Genomic DNA, 21,495 nt, shown 5'->3' on the forward strand with positions numbered 1-21,495 from the left:
AAAACATTCATTTTTATTTGTTCTATCGACAGCTTCAAAGTAATGGTAACGAGATTGTTTTGTCGAAGATTCAATTGAAAGATTTCTAAAAAAAATCAAAAGTGCACGTGCCTCAGGGAGCACGTATTGCGAGAATTTCCCCCATAATAACAAAAAGTATGTGGATGTGACACACTGTGGGAGTCGGTTAAACCAAAGCTTTCTTTGTGTGATAAGAGCGATAGCTATGCTAGGTCGTTCAATACTTGTTTTAAAGTATTATAGATAAAGATAAGTTTTGCGCAGTTGGCGCCATCCGCAATGGTAGGTCGATCATGGAGAGCGCAGTCTACCTTCGCCTTGATCGCGATTCGATCGACGTTGTCATGTCATCATCATTATTGAATCGTTGTCATGCAGTCATTGGCATGTAAGGGTGTCATACCGTCGTCGTTATGCCGTCGTGGTCATTCTATGATCGTTATTTCTGCTTAGTCATCCGACTCTCGTCATACCGCCATCGTGACGGTGTCAGCGCCACGCCAATGTCATCATACAGTCATTGTCATTAGTCGCCGTCCTAAAGTTGTCGTCATCGGCTCAACATCATCCAATTATCTTCATGCAGTCATCGTTATAGCACATTTGACTATGCCACTACATACTCAGAAACAGACAGCCGCCGGGTCATTGGAGAGCAGCGTAGTATTTTAAATGAGAGCGCTATAATATATCCTTGGCACCGAAATATATTCGAAGAAGCGGGAGCATTAATCTCTCAATGCATTCGGTGAGGTCAAGATTGGGATCAGCAACACCTAGCGCCCCCCCCCCCCCCCCCCCACACAGCTAACACCTAAACATCGTGTTACACACTCGTAACTGTCGCGTGAGATTTCTTTCTTTAATCTGTGTTTTTGAAAAGGACTGAAAGTGAGGTCGTTAGTATGCATCGACGGTAGAAAAAAATGTACAGGTCCCACGCATCGTGGGAATTGATGTAAGCGATGCTTTGTCTGCTGTTTGCGTTCACTGACGTTATTTGGTATATATATATATATATATATATATATATATATATATATATATATATATATATATATATATATATATATATATACATATATATATATATATATATATATATTTATATATATATATGTATATATATATTGACGGCATACGACAGTCGTGACTAGATGTGAAATGTTACCTTGCCTGCTCCGATTGTGCTTGGTGTTTTTGCTCCGCTCGACTCGTCTCGTCGGCACTAAGTGCACTCTTCGGCGCCATTCCTGGTTGTAGCTCACAAAATTACCTCCTCTCCCTCTCTCTGTATTCCCTCACTAACATTCTCCCCCCCTGCTCCCTCTACTGTTGTTGCTATTGCGGGCGAGCACGGAGACAAGTGCGGCAGCTCCTGCACAGCATTTGTGAGCGGTCACGGCTAGTTAGACGTCCAAAGGCCATGTGCAGATGCAACGTGGCGCAAATCTTGACACGAGCTTCTCCGGTCGTCTTTTCTTTGTGCCACACTCCTGTCATGTACTAACGCGATTGGCCCCATGCCACAGAAAGTCCGGTGTCAACGCCGCGGGGGTCGCTTGGTGAATAATCATTCTGAACTACAACCACGCAGGCCCTACACGTGGTGCACACTTTGTCTTACATTTTTCAGAAAGCTATTCCTCGAATTTTGAATATGACAGCTCATAGAAAAACTGTCATGAAACAGAACACCGAAAGCGCATGCCTTTTATGTTTTTGTGGCACGGCCACGTCTCGACCACGTCTTGAGGTAGCCGGCGTTAGGGGCGTGCCGGACAGCAGCAGCTGCAGTAGCCCACAGCAGCAGCAGCAGTGGGAAAGCCGAAGAAAGAGGTAAAGAAAGCCTCGCTTTAAAAGCCGGCACATCCCACGCCCAGTAGGAATCGATGTTATGCGAAGCATTGTGCGGCGAGCATAACAAGTTAACGCAAGGACCATGAGAGCAACAACACGTAGGCGACTGTTTCACGACCTACCTGACACGCATGTCATGGCATTCATATCGTGACCTATCATTTATGTTCGTCATGCCCTGTTGTCATGCAATGCCAATTACGATGAGTAGCAAGTTAACGAAACGACCATAACAGCACCAAGACGTCGGCGGCTCTTTCATGACCTGCGTGACACGCATTTGTCATGACCTATTGTTTATGCTCGTCGCTACAGTCTTGTAATACTGTGCCAATTATTACATACCAAGATGTAGGCGGCTGTTTCGTGACCTACATGACGCGCATGTCATGACATTCACGTCGTGACCTATCATTTACGCTGACGACGCTGACGACTTTACGGCTTTACGGCTTTACGCTGACGACTGCGTTCTGTACGATGAAATAACAACGGAAGAAGACCAACTTAGGTTAAACAGGGACTTTAATAAGGTAGTTGAGTGGTGTAGATAATGGCAAATGAGCATTAATTTCGAAAAGACAGTATATATGCGGATAACATTAAAAAAGAAGCCACTGGTATATCGCTATGGCACAGAAAACGCTTTTTTGGCAGAGGTAGCGCAATATAAGTACCTTGGCTTGTACATAACAAAGGATCTTTCCTGGTCAAAGCACCTTGATACAGTAATAGCAAATTGTCGCCGCAAGTTGTTTTTTCTAAGACGCGCATTAAAATCTTCCACACCAACAGTACGACTGTTGGCATACAAAACACTAGTCCGCCCCGTTTTAGAATATGCTATACTTATATGGGACCCGTTCACTAAAAGCGATATTGGAAAACTAGAAAGCTTACAGAAAAAAGCAGTTCGATTCATTTACAATACATATGGGCGTAGTTCTATTACTAACATTTTATCTCGGAGTGGCTTGCCTTCTATAAGTGACAGAAACCGTGCATGTCGTTTAAAATTCTTTTTCCAAATAATAAATGGTCACTACAACATCGACACGTCTCGCATTATCACCTATGCAACAGGTTACGCTACCAGACAGCGACACTCACTAGCTGTAACTCCATTTACAACACGTGTCAACTGCTTCAAGTATTCCTTTTTTCCGAGAACTATAGTATATTGGAATAAGCTGGCCGATAAAACTGTAACACAGGACTCATTATCACTTTTCGAAACATATCTTTAACTTTTTTCTTTTTTTTTTGCACTTGCTGAGATTGTCAGTGATAGCACTGTTTTACTGTGTGATTGGGAAGTATCACTGATGTAACCTTAAAGCGCTTGTTTTTGCGCCAGTGTTTTTTGCGCCTGTGTTTTTTTTTGTGCCTGTTTTTTGCGCTTGTGTGAAGCGCTTGTTTAAAGCGCTTGTTTGAAGAATTTTTGAGTAAAATTCCCCATTTTTGTATTTATATTGTTTCGTGAACTTACTCGTGTACCACGCTGCTAAGATCTTGTTTAAGATCGCAGTATTTATAAATAAATAAAAAAAAAATTATGTTCGTCATACACTCTTGTCATAGAATGCCAATTATGAGGAATAGCAAGTTAACGGAACGACCATGACCGCCCGAAGATGTAGGCGGCAGTTTCAAGACCTACATGACCAGCATGTCATGACATTCATGTCACGACCGATCATCTATCTTCGTCACACACTCTTGTCATACTACAATTACGGCAGATACCAAGATGTAGGCGGCTGTTTCGTCACCTATGTGGCACGCATGTCATGAAATTCATGTCGTGACCTATCATTTATGTTCGTCATACAATCTTGTCATACTATGCCAATTGTGGTACATGCCAAGTTAGCGAAACGACCTTGAGAGCACCAAGACGTAGGCAGCTGTTTCATGACCTACAAGATACAGATGTCATGATATTTATTTCACGACCAATCATGTTCGTCGTACACTTTTGTCATACTATGCCAATTTTGGTACATACCGGGTCAACGAAACAACGATGAGAGCACCAAGACGTAGGCGGCTAGATAGATACTGTCAAAGTGGCAAATGTTCGCCAAGAAATGCTCCGCAATTGAAACAGCGCTGAAACACAGGACGCCCGCTGTCCTGGACAGTACCCGTCTTGTGTTTCTCACGTGTGTCGGTGTTTCAGCGCTGTTTTTCTACCAACTATGCTTTTCAGATTTGTGCCATACTTTTACACATCCACGATTTTAAGCTGCCGTGTAGATTCTTCTTCATGTGCTTCCAGTAAAAATTAATAGAGAATTAAACGCCGTGTTTCGCCCCTCTTCACGGAGTGGGATGTGTGTTTAGCGCTACCGTTCAAATGCGCAATTTTTTGTGTTGCCGAGGAACACTATTCTTGCTGAGAGGCTATTTGAACCTGTGGACCCCAACAGCGCTTCCACAATGTCAGCGAGGATAGATTATGGGGCTTTACGTGCCAAAACCACTTTCTGATTATGAGGCACGCCGTAGTGGGGGACTCCGGAAATTTCGACCACCTGGAGTTCTTTAACGTGCGCCTAAATCTAAGTACACGGGTGTTTTCGCATTTCGCCCCCATCGAAATGCGGCCGCCGTGGCCGGGATTCGATCCCGCGACCTTGTGCTAAGCAGCCCAACACCATAGCCACTGAGCAACCACGGCGGGTTGTCAGTGAGGATAGTTGAAGTCTATTTACTTCATTGTATATTTGGCGAAACAGAGAATCCCTTCTGAAGATGGGAGAGAAGAGGCAAAGAAAGCATTGCTTCATTACACTGCTGAAGTAAGGGCTCTGCACATAATCATGGGCCAATGCAAGGATTCTCGCGCATTAGAGAGGAAGAGAAACTGTGAGATGTATGATGAGTGGTAAATGGAGAAGTCGGCTTGAAGCACTAGGCCCTAGTCTGCTACTCAGCGTTGGGGAAGGGGTAAATGGGAACAAAAGGAAAATGAATGAACAGAAGTGATGATGATATGAAAAGAAAATGCATGAATAAATATTGTTACGGAAGGATAAAAGAAGAGAAAGGAAGAAGAAAATCGCGAGAGGCTGGCTGCTGCCTGTTATTGCTGGTCGGCCATCTTAACCACATTGACTCTGCTTGTATATGCAGGGTGTTTCAGCGAACACTTTCGAAAATCTTTATGTTGCCTGTGGCAGATATCACAATTCTAGTACATGAGCTGGTATACTCGAAGCGGCGGACAATATTTACACAAAAATTGAGATGCAAGATCGACTAATTAATAAATGTTCACTAATTAAGTTTTAACTGACTACATTATGGCTCATATTGCTGTTTATAAATTCTAGCAGTGGAGTCAAAAGGCCGATCCACTAGGAACGAATTATCACGATGACACCAGTTTCGATACATAAATTCCAGAACTTTGCGGAGAAATGCGTCAGCGTTCCAGTTAATTTGTTAACAAAAAGTCGCTTAATGCACTGAAGCAAACAAGTAACTGGAACGTCAATGCATTTCACCGCAAATTTCGGGAATTTATGTATGGAAACTGGTGTCGTCCTGAGAATTCGTTCCAAGTGGACCCGCCTTGCGAAGTCCACGGCTAGATTTTGTAAATTGCAGTATGGGTCATAAGATAATTAGCTAAAAAGGAAATTCGTGAATTCTTGTTAATTATTGGATTTCGCATTGCAATTTTGTCTGCCAGTAGTGTCCGCCGCTTCGAGTAGAGCGGCGCATGAACTAGAATTGAGCTATCTGTCACAGACAACGTAAAAAAAAAAAATTCAGTATGCGGCGTCAAGGTGAGCTGGGGAGCCGAAAACCCTTGGTTTGCTCCGCACTCGGGTGGGGTAGCTAACGAAAAGAACAACACAAACAGCAACCGCGAACAGCCTAGACAGGAGGACGCAGAAATCTCTAGAAATCTCTAGGCAGAAAGATCTGGAACGCCAAATAGCAGAGCTAACGAAGGCAGTGAGAGACCTTAGGTCGAACAACCCTCCGCAGCCACAGACCGTACAAACCCAAGCCCCATGGCAAGCAGGCAACGAGGATTTCGCCACGTTTAAAGCAGAGATTCAGCAAATGATGCAGCAGATGATGCAGCAACAGCAGCAACAAATGCAGCAAGTGCAATTACAAGTCACAGAGCTCCGAAGCAGCATCCGCAAGCAGAAGTTTACCGAGAACATTAGAGAGAAGGCCTACCACCGCCCCGCGCTGGCATCCCTCGCCGACACATCCGCAAACAACACCGAGGCTTAAACATGGCCAGTACAACTTTAAGCAAGCAAGAAACCTTAGATATATGGCAATGGAACTGCAGAGGCTCCTCCAACAATACAGCAGGGCCTCCTCCAACAATACATTCATACACAACAAACACCGCCCGACATCATATCGCTTCAAGAGACGGGCACGACACCAACACTCGCAGGATACACGTGTTACGAGACTCAAGAGAAAGGAAGAACGGCGACCCTAGTCAGCAAGGCACTCATCGCCATAAGCCACGACAGGATAGCCGACACCGACGTAGAGCACGTGATTGTAGAAATTATACCAAAGAAGAAAAGAAAGAGGGGCAGTATATTTATTGTAAATGCATACAGCCCCCCGAAACAGAGGAAGGCAAAATTCCACGAGCTTTTCCATGGCGCACGCAAACTAGCGAAAGACAGCACGCTAATCATCCTAGGAGACTTTAACGCCATGGACAAAAGCTGGGGATACAAAACAGCAAACCCAAAAGGCAAAACGCTAGCGGAGGCAGCAGAGAACACCGACTGCAACCTCCTCACAGACCCAGACACTCCAACCAGAATCGGAAACAGCGTTAGTACCGACACCTGCCCCGACCTCACGTTCATACGAGGAGCGGAACAAACAGTGTGGGAGAACCTGTTAGAGAACCTAGGTAGTGACCACTACATACTCAAGACGCAAGTAACTTCGGACAGGCTAAGGCGTCAGCTGGGATCGGCAAAAATTACGGACTGGAGCGCTTTTCGAGACGCATGCGATAGGAATCTCGCCGAGAACGGGATCCAATCGATAGAAGAGTGGGGGAAAATGCTTATTGAAAAACAGCGCAAGTACACCAAAGAAATCGCGCGAACGACGCAGACGCCCGAGGTAGACGCCAAACTGCTCAAGCTGTGGGAAGCTAGACGCGGGCTCACGAAGAGGTGGAAGAAACAAAAACACAACAGGAAGCTAAAGATAAAGATCGCAGAAGTCACAGCGAAAGCAGAGGAGTACGCGGCGCAATTGGCAAGGCGAAATTGGCAGCAATTCAGCGACTCCCTCAACGGAACTTTGAACACAGCGAGGACGTGGCATATCCTCAAGGCTCTCGTAGATCCGACCAAGACCAAGACAGAAAACAACAAAACCATCGACCGGTTCATCCACCAGTTCGAGGGACAAGACTCGGAACTCCTGGATAAGGTACGCGTTAAATGCTTCGGAGACACAAACCCAGCAGCTTACGCAGAGCGCTACCGAGGAAGAGAAAACGATAACCTGGACAGACCCATCACGCGAGAAGAGGTCTACGCAGCGATTCGAAGCACAACCCGAAACACGGCCGTGGGTGCAGACAAGATAAATAACGCACTCATCCGCAACCTCAGTGAAGAGTTAGTCGCAGAATTAACCGACTTTCTCAACAAACACTGGGAAGCTGAGACCGTCCCCGAGGAGTGGAAGCATGTAGAGGTAGTGATGATTCCTAAACCGGGCAAGAAACTGCAAATTGAGAACCTCAGACCGATCTCGCTCACATCGTGCCTGGGTAAACTGTACGAGCGAGTGGTGACGCTGAGACTACAACATTACATGGAGGACAACGAACTGTATCCCCACAACATGTTTGGATTCAGAGCAAAATTATCCACCCAAGACGTACTGCTTCAAATCAAAGAAGAAGTACTTGGGAACGTCCCCAGGAGCGGGGGGAATATAATAATGGCATTGGATATCAAGGGGGCATTTGACAATGTAAGCCACGAGGCTATCCTCACGGGCTTGAACGACCTGAACTGCGGGAGGAGAGTCTACGGCTACGTCAAAGCCTTCCTTTCAAACAGAACGGCAACGATTGGCCTCGGAGGGCTCCGATCAGAGAAGTTCCTTACTCCAAACAAAGGGACGCCTCAAGGGTCGGTCATCTCCCCCACGCTTTTCAACATAGCAATGATTGGCTTGGCAAAACAATTAAATGAAATCGACGACATACACCATGCCATGTATGCCGACGACATCACCATCTGGGTTAACACAGGCTCGCTCAGACAGAAAGAAGAGAAGTTACAAGAAGCAGCCACCTGCGTAGAGGACTACGTCAGAGCAAGAGGGCTAGCCTGCTCCACTGAGAAGTCCGAGCTCCTGAGAGTTTGGAGAGGAAAGCAAAACCGCACAGTCTCCACCAGCGACGAGTTAAAGCTCAACGTCTACCTCCAGGGGAAGCCGATACCGGAAAAGACGCTCATCAGAATCCTGGGGATGTGGATACAGTCAAACCAACGCTGCACCCACACCCTCGCCCTACTCAAGGCATCCACCCTACAAGTGGCCCGCATGATCACGCGCATCTCACACAGACGCCACGGCATGCGAGAGGAGGACACACTCAAGCTGGTCACAAGCTTGGTCGTCAGCCGAGTGGCATACAGCCTCCCATACTACAATCCCATCAAGAGTGAGGTACAACAGGCGGACGCGATTCTACGCAAAGCCTACAAAACCGCACTCCACCTTCCCCACAACACCTCAACCGAAAAGCTCCTAGCCTTAGGGCTACACAACACCTTCGACGAATTGAAAGAGGCGCAACTAGTCTCCCAACAACGCAGACTACAGCAGACACCATCTGGCAGGGAGCTCCTGAAGAAACTAGGCTGCGCCGATCAACTTCAAGAGATACAGAGGACCGAAACAATTCCGGATGAGTATCGCAACACACTAAAAGTAGCACCCATACCCCGGAACATGGATCCCAACCTACACAAAGCACGCAGAGAAGCGAGGGCTGAGTACCTACAAAAGACCCTAGCACCCCAAGAAACGACGGTATATGTGGACGCAGCCACATACGCCAGAGCAGCGCGTCAGAGCAACAGCAACGCGGTAGCAACGGTGATCGATTCGAACCTACGCGAGATCACCAGCGCATCACTACAAGGCTGTACGATAGTCGAGGCTGAAGAAGCGGCCGTCGCTCTAGCGGCAGCGGAGGGCTATCGGTCTAAACGGTCTTTAACAATCCTTACAGACTCGCAAACAGCGTGCCCCAACTACCTACGCGGCAGAATAGGGCACGGAGCACTCCGCATACTCCGCTCCGGAGACCACATAACAGAACGACAAACAAAAGAAGAACCAATTAGGCATACGATAGTATGGATGCCGGGACACACGGGAGTGGCAGGAAACCAAGAGGCGGACAGGATAGCTCGAGGGTACACTTATTACCGAGCATCCAACGTAGGTGACCTCGAGGAGACCGAACCTGTACCCCAAGACTATTCGGCAATAACAAATTAGTACAAGGGCTGCAGAAAGCGGTATCCACCACCGCACAACTCCCTTAGCAGAGAGGACTCTGTCGCGTGGAGGCAGCTACAAACGGGCTCGTACCCGAACCTACAAGTACTCAGCAAGATTTATCCCACACTATACAATGACACATGCCCCTGGTGCCACGAAACACCCACGCTGTACCACATAACGTGGGCATGCCAGAAGATAGACGTGGTACCCGTTATACCAAACCCGAGTGCGGAGCAATGGGAGGGAGTGCTCTCCAGCGATCGCCAGGTCGACCAAGAAGGTCTGATTCAGCGAGCACAACTGGCAGCAGCATCCAGCGGAGCCCTGGACTAAGACCAGCGAATCTAGAGCTGATAAAGTTTTTCACTCACTCACACTCAGTATGCTCCCTGCAACAGCTTGTATATGTTAAATACAGTCTGTCTGCACTCCCAACCTCCCCGTGACATATTAGTGGGAGGTGCAGGGTACCACGGCTGGAAACGGAGCTCCGCAGTGGACGTCGCAGCACCATCCTCACCATGAACGACAGTGAGCACGCGGAATCAACGTCGTCGCCGCTTCCAAAGTCACCGACGCCAGCTACGTCGCTGGCCCCTTCGGTTGTGGAACGCAAGGGACCCAGGACTTTCTCCGGTACCGGTAGCGCCGACGTTGAAGAGTGGGTGGCTATGTACGAACGCGTGAGTGGAATCAACGGGTGGGACCCTATGCTTATGCTAGCTAACCTGTCGTTCTACCTAGGAGGCACGGCAAAGGTGGGGTACGAAAACAACGAAGAGTTGATAACCTGCTGAGACCACCGCAAAGACAAGTTAACAGAGTTGTTTCACTAACCAGCCGGCCGTAAAATTGCCGCAAAGCAGGAACTGGCCTCCCGTGCCCATTCCCCCCATGGAGTCCTACGTCTCGTACATCAAGGACGCGCTGGCGGTTAGTCGTAAAGCCGATCACGACATGACAGAAGCTAAGAAGGTGGGGCATGTGCTCAAGGGAATTACTGACGGCGCCTTTAATCGGCTCATGTGCAAAATCTGTTGTACAGTTGATGCTATAATCAAAGAGTACCGACAGTTCGAACAAGCCAATAGCCGGCGCGTCCTGCAACGATCCGCCTGACTTCCCAATACTGCTGCAACGTCGACGTTTGAAGATCAGCCCGCACAGCAGCATGCGTCGCCCTCAAAGGACGTGGTGGGGATAGTTCGACGTGAACTGGACGCGATGGCGCCCGCAGCTTCCTGTTCGCTTAGCCCTGATGCTACCACTTTTTCCGTTCCCCTCGTATAAGCCAGCACTTGGGAGGAACTTGAAAATATTGGTTTACACTCTGTCTCTGCTGTCGCCCATCTCACAGCTAACGAACGCCCTTCTATTTGCGCTCCATCCCGATGCTTCTAGAACTGCGCGTTATCGCAACCTGACTTAATGGAGAACTGCGGACGACCAGCTGATATATCTCACCTGTCGCCGCATTGGTCATGTCGCCAGATACTGTCGCAACTCGTGGCCCTCGACACCTCACACGCCGATCAAGCTGAGCCGTTTTAATGGAAATACCCGCAATGTTTTGCCCACCGCCAAGTCTAACAGCACCGACAATTCTACTAAGAAAGCCTGGTACAATCGCTCACCCTCGCCGCGCGGACGCCAGTCTCGTTCACCGCAAACGCGTCGCCTTTCGTCCCCGGGGGCTCTCGGCCGCACCCTTCCGGAAAAGTAAGAAATGCAGCCCTCGGAGGTGGTGCTGCATTGCCTACTACTGCTGCAAATCCTCTGTCTTTGCCCACAAAGAGAAGTGCCATTGATATTAAAACATATGGCGTACCAGTCCAAGCACTCGTTGACATGGAGCCCACGTATCTGTGATAAGTGCTAGCCTACGTGGATGTTTAAAGGGACACTAAAGTGAAAAATGATTTCTTCTGCATCAGTAAATTACCGTTCTACAACACCAAGCACACCACTCTTACAACGATAAGACGTTTGGTAAGCCATAAAAAGCGCAAGGACGAAATACGGGTGGCGACGCCTACTTAGGTTCCCGCACCTGGGGGCTGTGACGTCTTGGATTTTGATGGCATCTTCTAGGGCATACTAATTACACATAGCGGTACAGATTGACTATATTGTGTTCTAAAGGAAACAAATATTAAACATGGCAAGTTTCGGGAACCTTTATTCAGCCAACGCGGCCCAAATGCGAAAACATACTTTGGAATCCCTGACGTCACGCTTACGTACGGGCGCTGGGGTTTCGGCGCGAAATTCAAATAGTGATACTTGGACCTTCATTTTCTCATCTAATAATCAAACTATTCTTTTCAAATGACTGCCTGCAGGGTTCTCAAACAATGCTTCATTAGTCTAAACTGATTTATTGTTTCGCTTTAGTGTCCCTTTAATGAAGGTCCTCACGCCAGCAGCTGCACAAGTGCTTCGTGTTGCCGACTGCGGCGTGCTGGTTGTTCTTGGAATGTGTACAGCGCGTTTAATTGTAGCCGGCCACCCTACTTCTGTTCTGTTTGTTGTGATCCACAACTGCCCTCCCGAAGTTATCCTTGGATTGGACTTTCTATCCACTCATTCTGCTCTCATCGACTGCGCCACCAGCGTTCTTCCTTTACAACTACCTCAACTCGCCGATGCTCCGAGCACCGCCTCACCGCACTTGTGCTCGCTTCACGATGTGCGTCTGTTACCCGAGGCAGTTACTTACGTCACTTTGAACGCCCAGCCAGAGGTTCCAATCTAAGGTGATGTTTTATGCCCAGTACTCTCTTAACTAAAAGCCCTCGTCGACCTTGAAATAGTTAAGTTTAGTGGTGTCCGCATTTTACTCACTTGGGGTCTCCGTGTACATGTACTCCTGGTGCAGGTCCAGCAGAAACTCTTCATAGCCATACGGCTCTAGAGATGGCTTGACTTTGTACGCTTGGGGAATCTTGCAACAGACGCTGCGGCTTGGGGGGCGTACCGTTATCACGCGTGTTCTGCAGATTTTTGTCTACCAGCTGTGACTACGAAGAATTAGTGTCGTCGTTCACGATTGCAATAGTAGCTACTATTGGCCCAGGCCAGTAGTTGCAACCAATGACTTAAAGAGAAACGTGGGCGATGAAAATTTCCATGGCCTCAATAAGGAGCTGGTGAACCCGGCGCGCCCAGTTAATACTGAGCTCCTTCGCCTTCTGTCATGTCATTGCTCTTTTCGCTGTGCACGGTCGTCTATTGGCTTGTTCTCGATCCTCGCATCCAGAGCGGTCAACAGCCGTGAGCTGCACTCCTAACCTTTCCATGAAATCCGAAAAAAATCTTTTAAATTTAGGTTGTTGTCTGCGGTCAAATTCTTGCAGTGCCACCTCTAGTACGTGCAATATTTTTCCCGAATTCCACCCATTCTTCGGCTGCCACATGTGCCACTTATATGTTACAGTGAGATCACACCAATTTAGGACACTTAACAACCGAATGTGTTACCCGAAAAGCTTTACGCCATAGCCTAGTTTTCATCTCGTACTACTGATCCTTCATCACTTCTCTGTGTGTCCGCTCTTATTCTGCAACAATATAAACTCACATACAGGGCGTTTCAGCAAACGCTTTAAAAGAATGTTTAAAAGCTGCCCGCGGCAGATATCACAATTCTAGTTGATGACTTGGACTCGAAGCGGCGGACAATACTTGCACGAAAAATTGAGATGCGAAATCGACTAATTAATAAAACTTCACTAATTAAGCTTTTAACTAATTACATTGTGGCCCATATTGCAATTTACAAAATATAGTCGTGGAGTTCGCAAGGCGGATACACTTGGAACGATTCAAGATAACACCAGTCTCGAAATAAAAATTCCCGAACTTTGAGGAGAAATCCATTGGCGTTCCCGTTTATTAATTAACAAAACGTCGTTTCATGCACTGAAGCACACAAGTAACGGGAACGCCAATGCATTTCTCCGCAAAGTAGGGGAATCTGTATCTCAAGACTGTTGTGTGTGTGTGAAAACATTTATTGTAATGAGGTCTGGAGGCTCGAATTCTTAAGCCAAGGCTCCCACGTTGGCACTGTCAGGCCAAGCCTTTCAGCGACATCATGGGCCCTCTGGACGGCCCTTAGTAGGTCCTGAAGCAGTGGGCTTTGAATGCTTTTCTCCCACTGTGTCCATTCTTCAACGAGGTTGGGGAGAGTCGCGGGACACCCCGCCAGCATATGTCTGATTCCAATGATGCCATTACAATCGCTGCAGTCCATCTTAATCTCCTTCTCTGGATATATTTTATTAATGGTGTACTGTGTGGGATATGTACCTGTTTGCAATAAGCACAGTGAGATTGCCTGAGCCCTGTTCAGTTTTGAATGTGGCAATGGGAATTGCCTGCGTCCTAAATAGTAGTGTTTGGTAATGTCATTGTATGTTATTAAATGATCTCTATATTCCCTGGCTTGATGGTTAACGGCTCGGTTGTGACTGTCACGGTTAGCAAGTCCTCGTGCAAAGTCATGAGCAACCTCATTGAGGTTTATCTGAGTCTCGTCCACTTTCCCCATATGCGCAGGAAACCATTGGATTTCAGTCCTCATAATCCTAATGTTTTCAAAATGTTTAGCTGGTACTCCAGCTACGTAGCCTTTATCAAAACACTTTATAGCGGATTTCGAATCACTGTAAATGCAGGCCTACTTATTACTCCTGATGGCTAGAACAATTGCCACTTGTTCCGCCACCATGGGGTCCTTGGTAAAAATAGTGATAGCATCTGGCACCGTCCCTTGATAATTTGACACAATGGCCGTATATGCTTCTTTACCTTTCACCCAGGCTGCATCAACTATGGCTGCCAATTGATTCTGCTGTTCTATTTCCTGCAAGAGTGCTTTATCTCTTGCCTTTCTCCTTTCGACATTATATTCTGGATGCATGTTTCTGGGGAGAGGTTGGTTCTCGTCTTGTTCCTAACGTCAGTCCTTAATTCTACTTCAGCCTCTATTGGGCTCCTTGATGTATTCAGTTCTGCACCTATTGCCTGTAATATGTTCCTGCCAGCTCGTGATTTTGTCAATCTTTTGTGTTGCGCTGGCTGTTGGGCTTCCGCGATTTCTTCCATAGTGTTGTGCACCCCTAGACTCATGAGTTTGTCAGCTGCAGCGTTACTGGGTATCCCTAGGGCTACTTTACCGAGCTTCCTGACCATCACATTACGGTTGTTAAGTTCTGCCTGCTTCCATTTGAATAATCCAGCCAATAAGTGAAGTGACATAGAGCAAAGGCATGTATTACCCTCAAAGCGCTGTCTTCTCCTAAGCCTCTGTATCTATTCGTAATTCTCCTTAGTAACCTAATGACTTCATCTGTTTTATTCGAGATATGTTGTAGTGTTCTATAGTTAGCATTGTTTCCGTCTATGTGATACCCAAGAACCTTGATTGTTTCAACTAGCCTGACTGCGGATCCTTCATGAGTGTATAAGCACACTCTTGACTCATCTTCCGGAAGTAACCTCTTGGTTTGCGACCTTTTCTGCGATGTTTAATGACCAAGAGTTCTGATTTGGCTGCCGAGCATTTCAACCCCATGTCTTTCAGTGTGCTTTCTACAACATATAAACTTTCCTGTAATCTGGTCTCTGTCTGTCCTACATTACTCTTGGCACTCCATATGGTTATGTCGTCGGCAAATACCACATAATGTATACCCTCAATTTTCTCAAGATTTCTTGCAACCTTGGACATTGCTAAATTAAATAGCATGGGTGAGAGCACAGCCCCTTGTGGAGTGTCCCTATTTCCCAACTTCTTAGCTTCTGATATAAGCTCACCCAGCATGAGTTGTGCAGTTCGATTTCTAAGAAAGTCCTTAATCATGTTAAATAGTCTGTTACTTAACCCCATCCCCAAGTGGACGCCAAGTATTGCCTTATGCTTTATACGATCAAAAGCTTTTTCCACATCCAATCCCAAAAGAGCTTTCGTATGCGCTGGGCTGGCCTGTATAAGTTGGTGTTTGATCAGCAACATAGCATCCTGACTTGACAGCCCGGGACGAAAGCCGATCAAGTTGTATGGGAGGATGTCGTTCTGCTCAACGTATTTAGTGAGTCGATTTAGGATGACATGTTCCATAGCTTTGCCTAGATATGACGTTAAGGAAATAGGACGGAGGTTGTCCAGAGTGAGTTGTTTTCCTGGCTTTGGTATGGGGATAGTATTGGCCACCCTCCATTCCTCTGAGTATACCCCTTTTCTCCAACATTCATTGAAATGTTCAGTTAGATAAGAATTTGATTCTTCATCCAGATTTTTTAATATCTTGTTAGTTGAAATGTTCAGTTAGATAAAAAATTGATTCATCATCCAGATTTCTTAATATCTTGTTACTTATTCCGTCAGGTCCAGCGGCCGATCTACTATTAAGACTGTGAAGAGCCGCCCTCACTTCACTCTCAGTGAAGGCCCGGTCAAGTTCTTCACATATGCCTCCCCTATATTCGGGGCTCTCATCTTCTTCGTTTGGTTGTTTAAGTGGGAGATATTTGGCTGCGAGACTATCTTTGATATCCTTCTGTGTTTTATCTTGGCTTTGCTGATGAACCAACTTAGATATAGCTGTTCTCTTGCTTGTCCTTGTTTCATTCTCGTTGAGCAAGTGCTTGAGGAGGTTCCAGCTACCTCCATGTTTGAGTCTACCATGAGCCGAATTACAGATCTCATCCCACTGTTGCTTCACGAGGGTCTTCGAGAGATCATCAATTTCCCTGTTTAATTGCGCTATTTTTTCCTTAGCCTTCTGTTAAGTCTCTGCGTTTTCCACCTCTGTAATATAGACTGTTTGGCCTCAATCAGATGCGCCAGCCTGCTGTTCATAGCCTCTATATTTTCCTCTGTCCTGATTTCTTCAGTGGCCTCTTTGACGTCCTCTCTGAGCTGGATGACCCACGTCTGAAGGGGATCCTGCTCGGCATCTAGAGGCCCCACTTTCCTTCTTTTCGCCCTGATTTTTCTGAACTGATCTTAATCAGTGAATTTGAAGATTTTAGTTTCCTGTCTCGGTATGCGTATGGTTATGTGTATGATATAATGATCGCTCTCGAGATCCATGTTTGAATTTTCCCAATTGGCTCCTTTGGAGTTGTTTACAAAAGTAAGATCTGGTGTGGAGTCCCTGCTTGTGGACGTGCCACAACGGGTGGGATACGCCGGATCAGTAATCAAGCATAACCAAAGATCCATGGCAAGACTCCATAGCTCCTCTCCCTTCTTTGTGTTCCAAGTGTATCCCCATGTGTGATAGGGAGCATTAAAGTCCCCTCCAATAATGAGCGGGGAGTTTTGGGCAACCGAAAGCACCTTGTTAAAGAGTGCTCTAAACCTCTGTCTCATGTCGTTAGGACTGCTGTAAATATTCAAACAGAAAATGCTTTGCGTCTTACCTCTGTTCCTTTGAAGTATTATCTTAACTAGAATAAATTCAAACCTGGAATGTCTAAGATGAAATTATGCTCAATGTATGGCAACTTTTTGTCAATGAGGGTCGCCAACCCCCTCCCCGTTTTTTTTTTGTCTCTACATATTTTGTACCCAGTAAGCATAATTTCGTCCGCTAAGGTTCGTTCCGCGTGCATCCGCCTTGCGAAGTCCACTGCTGGAATTTGTAGATTGCAATATGACTCCTAAGATTAGTAGCTAAGATATTAATTAGTGAATGCTTGTTGATTGGTCGACTTTGCATTTCAGTTTTGGTCTGCAAGTAGTGTTAGCCACTTCGAGTAGACAGGCACATAATCTAGAATTGAGCTATCTCCCAAAGGCAACCTTTAACAAATTTTGAAAGTATCTGCTGAAAGACCCTGTATAGTATTTCTCTTTCAGCACTGGCATGGCCTCACCTAGGAAAACAGTAACTCTTCTAGAATTTGAAGAAAGGAAACTGAGTCGTGCTGAGGCAGCTCGCCGTCGATACGCCGCTAAGCAGGGGCATGCGAGGAGCAGGCGACGGTTTCAAATGCAAACAGGTTGAACGTGAACGCGCCGCGACAAACCGGGAAGCCGTCCTCTAGCAGACGAGGAGAACAGCATGAGTGCGTCCCTGCAGACCGTGAAGCCCTACTACGACGAAAGCCCGTCTCTTCAGTGCGGTCATACGAGTACTTCGAGAAGCACTTCCTCGACGACAGTTCTGGTGTTTTGTGCAGTATCAGCGAGCGCTTATGTTACGCATAAGACGCCTCGAAGATCCAAGAAATTTCGTACCAGTGCAAGTGGAAGAATTTTCTTCCCAAGGCGTCACCCAGTTTGCCACCTCACCTACCAGCAAGACGTCTATCGCAGGAGAGAAAGTAGCATGACTCTCCATCTCCAGCAGTTTCAGGTACCCTCAAAAACCTTTTTTATCATGCTTCAAGAAATTCAGTGGATGTCTGGTATCACGATCCCCTTCATGCGCGTAAGACGCCTGCTACACAGTGGACACATGATTTGGCATAGCTTGCCGAATCGCAAACTTTCCCGTGACTTCTACAAAGACATCCAATGCAAGGCGGACATTGTCTGAAAGTACTATTTTTCCATAATATATGACACCTACCCCACCGTAGCAACAATAGCTACAGCGGCTGTTACAGACCATTTCAAGAGCACCCCACTAGACTCGAGGCTTTAAGGAAACAAGTGTATTGCGTGGTTCTTTTATACAGGTATCTTCTCTTTCTGTACTCATCGGAATATTTAACCATCCTTTTTTCTCTCCTTTCTTCTGCACAGGCATACTAGGCCAGATAATAGTAGGCGACGCCGACCTCTTTGCTCTTCTCCCTCTCTTCCCAGTGGAGGACGACATAACGGGTTTGACTACGTCAGTATCTACATCAGCCTCTAGACGACAAAGACACTAAAGTACACATCAGACAGTTTCTAAATGCGATGTTAAACTGTGGCTCGACTACATCAGCCCTCTTGCCTACAAAGTACACATCGCGTTCCCCGCACGTAAGTGTATAGACGTTCTCAACCAGGGAGAAAGAAATTGTAGTCTGCGGATGTACTGGCAGTGTGCGTCACTGATCCCGTCAACAAAAACCATAGCCTGACGAAGCGCAACGCGTAAGTGGGTTGCTCTTACTTCTCGATCCACCTACCGTTCTCTATTAGATAATATAGGGGACGCTTTTTAAGGGATACACACAGAATCGCCAAATCAAGAAAACTGTCCGAGTATCGTCAGCAAAACGTTTATTCACCATTATATTATACTTTGCGGCTACATTGCTTGAATGCTAATTCCATTAGCACCAAAGTGCTTACTATTCTCAACCTAATGTTATTTGCGCAAGCAAAGCATGGGCTCTGCTTTTAATGAAAAACATTGATTGCAGAACTACTGCAGGAAAATATGCCTTGGTGATTGGTAGCGTTAAAACAGAGAACTTCTAAAACGAGCAACTGATTGCGTGTCTGATGGTGCAATAATTTTATGCACTGTTCTATCCATGGTCGAGGACATTTCATTCGAAGACGTCAACTCGGCGCCCGGCATACTGAGTACCAAACCTTACATGCAACTGATGAAATGCGTGAAAGTGAAGCAGCATTTCCAAGATTTGTTTAATTTTGAATGGCATTCATTGCCTACTTTAGCGATTTCAAATCTATCTATCTATCTATCTATCTATCTATCTATCTATCTATCTATCTATCTATCTATCTATCTATCTATCTATCTATCTATCTATCTATCTATCTATCTATCTATCTATCTATCTATCTATCTATCTATCTATCTATCTAGGATAGGATAGGAGAGGAATAAACTTTTTGTCCAACGGTTATTGATGTTGGTGCCCGGGGCTAGGCTGCCAGAGGTCCATCGCCCGAGGAAAATCTTTCGAGATCCTCGCCGATGGCCCTGGCCCGCTGGACGGCCCACTCCTGGTCTTCGGGTGCCTCGCTCAGGAGGGCGGCTTGCCATCTCTCACTGAGGTGCCCCGCTTCACAGGGTCCTGCTGTTGTCTTCCCCATTCCTCCTTGCCCTTCTTCCTCATGGCGTTGGCATTCCCAAAGCACATGGACCATATCGGCCCGTTCGTGATCGCACCACGTGCAGCCGGGCGACGGGTACAGCGCTAGCCACAGGCGGTGCAGGTGGTAGGGGTTGGTGAAAGTGCCCGTCTGTAACCGTCTCAGGTCGACCGCCTGGGACCTGCCTAGGCGCCCGTATGGTTGTGGATATTTTCTTCGTTCTTTCCTATAGTGGCCAAGCACCTCTGTACGTTGCCGGAAACTCCTTGACATCGCAGTCGGCGTCTGCGTGATCCCCAGCTCCGTCCGCCGCAATTTGTGTTGTGTTGGTAACGACAGCGGCCGCGCCAGACGGGGTAGCCGCCGCCGTCGCCGTCACTCTTCCGCTGTGGTCCCGCACAACAACGGCAGCGGCTGCCCTCTTGGGGACCGCGTCGGGGCGGGTAAGCTGCCTCGCGACGAGGCGGGCGCGCTCGTTGTGGTTGGGTGGAGTGTCGGTGCGTCTTCGGCCGTTAGCATTGTTGTTGCCATTATTGTTGCGGCTGTTGTTGTTATTGCCAAGCTCCCCGACGTGCGCGAGGAACCACTTGAGGGACTTGTTTGTAATCGTGCTGGATCCGAAGTCCTCGGCCCGGGCGTTGAGCATGCGCGCCACATCCACTGACACCCAACCTTTGGTGTACTTCCGAATCGCTGATTTGGAGTCGCTGGTGATCAGGTTATCCTCCGAACCTCCGTGGAGTACCGCGAGGGCTGTGGTCATCTCTTCCGCTGCTTCGGCCGACGGCAGCCTCGCTGATGCCGTGACTCGGATCGTTCCCTTTGTATCTAGGATTGCCATGGAGAAGGCGGGCGCCGCCGTCGCCGGCGGGCCATGTCGATGTTGCCCCTGTTGCTGCTGCCGTTTTTGTCGTAATAGTAGTAGTGATGGTGGTGCTGGTAACTGCGGTTCGTCTCGCACATTCCCTTGTAGCGGCGGTGGTGGTCCACGTCCCTCGTCGCCATCAGAGTCACCGACTGGCCGCGGGTACCTGGCTGCATCGACGAAGAGGACGCCTTCTCGTCTTCCATGCTTCTCGAGGATCGCTACCGCCTTGCTTATATGTCTTTGCACGTCATGCACCGGGTGCATATTCGTCGGCATGTTTTCCGTTTGTATGGCGTCCCTGACTACCGGTAGCAGTGATTCCTTCAGTCCACGCGCCTCGTGATATCGAATCCCGAGCAAGTTTAGGATTCGTCTTCCCGTTACGGTACTCGACAGCCTCTCCAGCTGCGGGATTCTCTGCGCCTCGGCGATTTCCTCGAAGCGTGTTGTGTACGCCCAACTCGAGGATCCTGTGGGTTGGCGTGTACTGGTGTACTCGCAGGGCGGTCTTGAAGGCCCTGCGGATCGCCACGTTCAGCTTGGCGGTTTCGCTCCTGTTCCAGTTGGCGTACGCGGCGACGTACGCTATGTGGCTCAGCGCGTCCGTCTGTCCGTCCGTGCGTCCGTCCGTCCGTCCGTCCGTCCGTCCGTCCGTCTGTCTGTCTGTCTGTCTGTCTGTCTGTCTGTCTGTCTGTCTGTCTGTCTGTCTGTCTGTCTGTCTGTCTGTCTGTCTGTCTGTCTGTCTGTCTGTCTGTCTGTCTGTCTGTCTGTCTGTCTGTCCGTCCGTCCGTCCGTCCGTCCGTCCGTCCGTCCGTCCGTCCGTCCGTCCGTCCGTCCGTCCGTCCGTCCGTCCGTCCGTCCGTCCGTCCGTCCGTCCGTCCGTCCGTCCGTCCGTCCGTCCGTCCGTCCGTCCGTCCGTCCGTCCGTCCGTCCGTCTGTCTCTGTCTGTCTGTCTGTCTGTCTGTCTGTCTGTCTGTCTGTCTGTCTGTCTGTCTGTCTGTCTGTCTGTCTGTCTGTCTGTCTGTCTGTCTGTCTGTCTGTCTGTCTGTCTGTCTGTCTGTCTGTCTGTCTGTCTGTCTGTCTGTCTGTCTGTCTGTCTGTCTGTCTGTCTGTCTGTCTGTCTGTCTGTCTGTCTGTCTGTCTGTCTGTCTGTCTGTCTGTCTGTCTGTCTGTCTGTCTGTCT

This window comes from Dermacentor andersoni, chromosome 7 (assembly GCF_023375885.2).
Source record: "Dermacentor andersoni chromosome 7, qqDerAnde1_hic_scaffold, whole genome shotgun sequence".
In the NCBI taxonomy this organism is placed as follows: Eukaryota; Metazoa; Arthropoda; class Arachnida; order Ixodida; family Ixodidae; genus Dermacentor; species Dermacentor andersoni.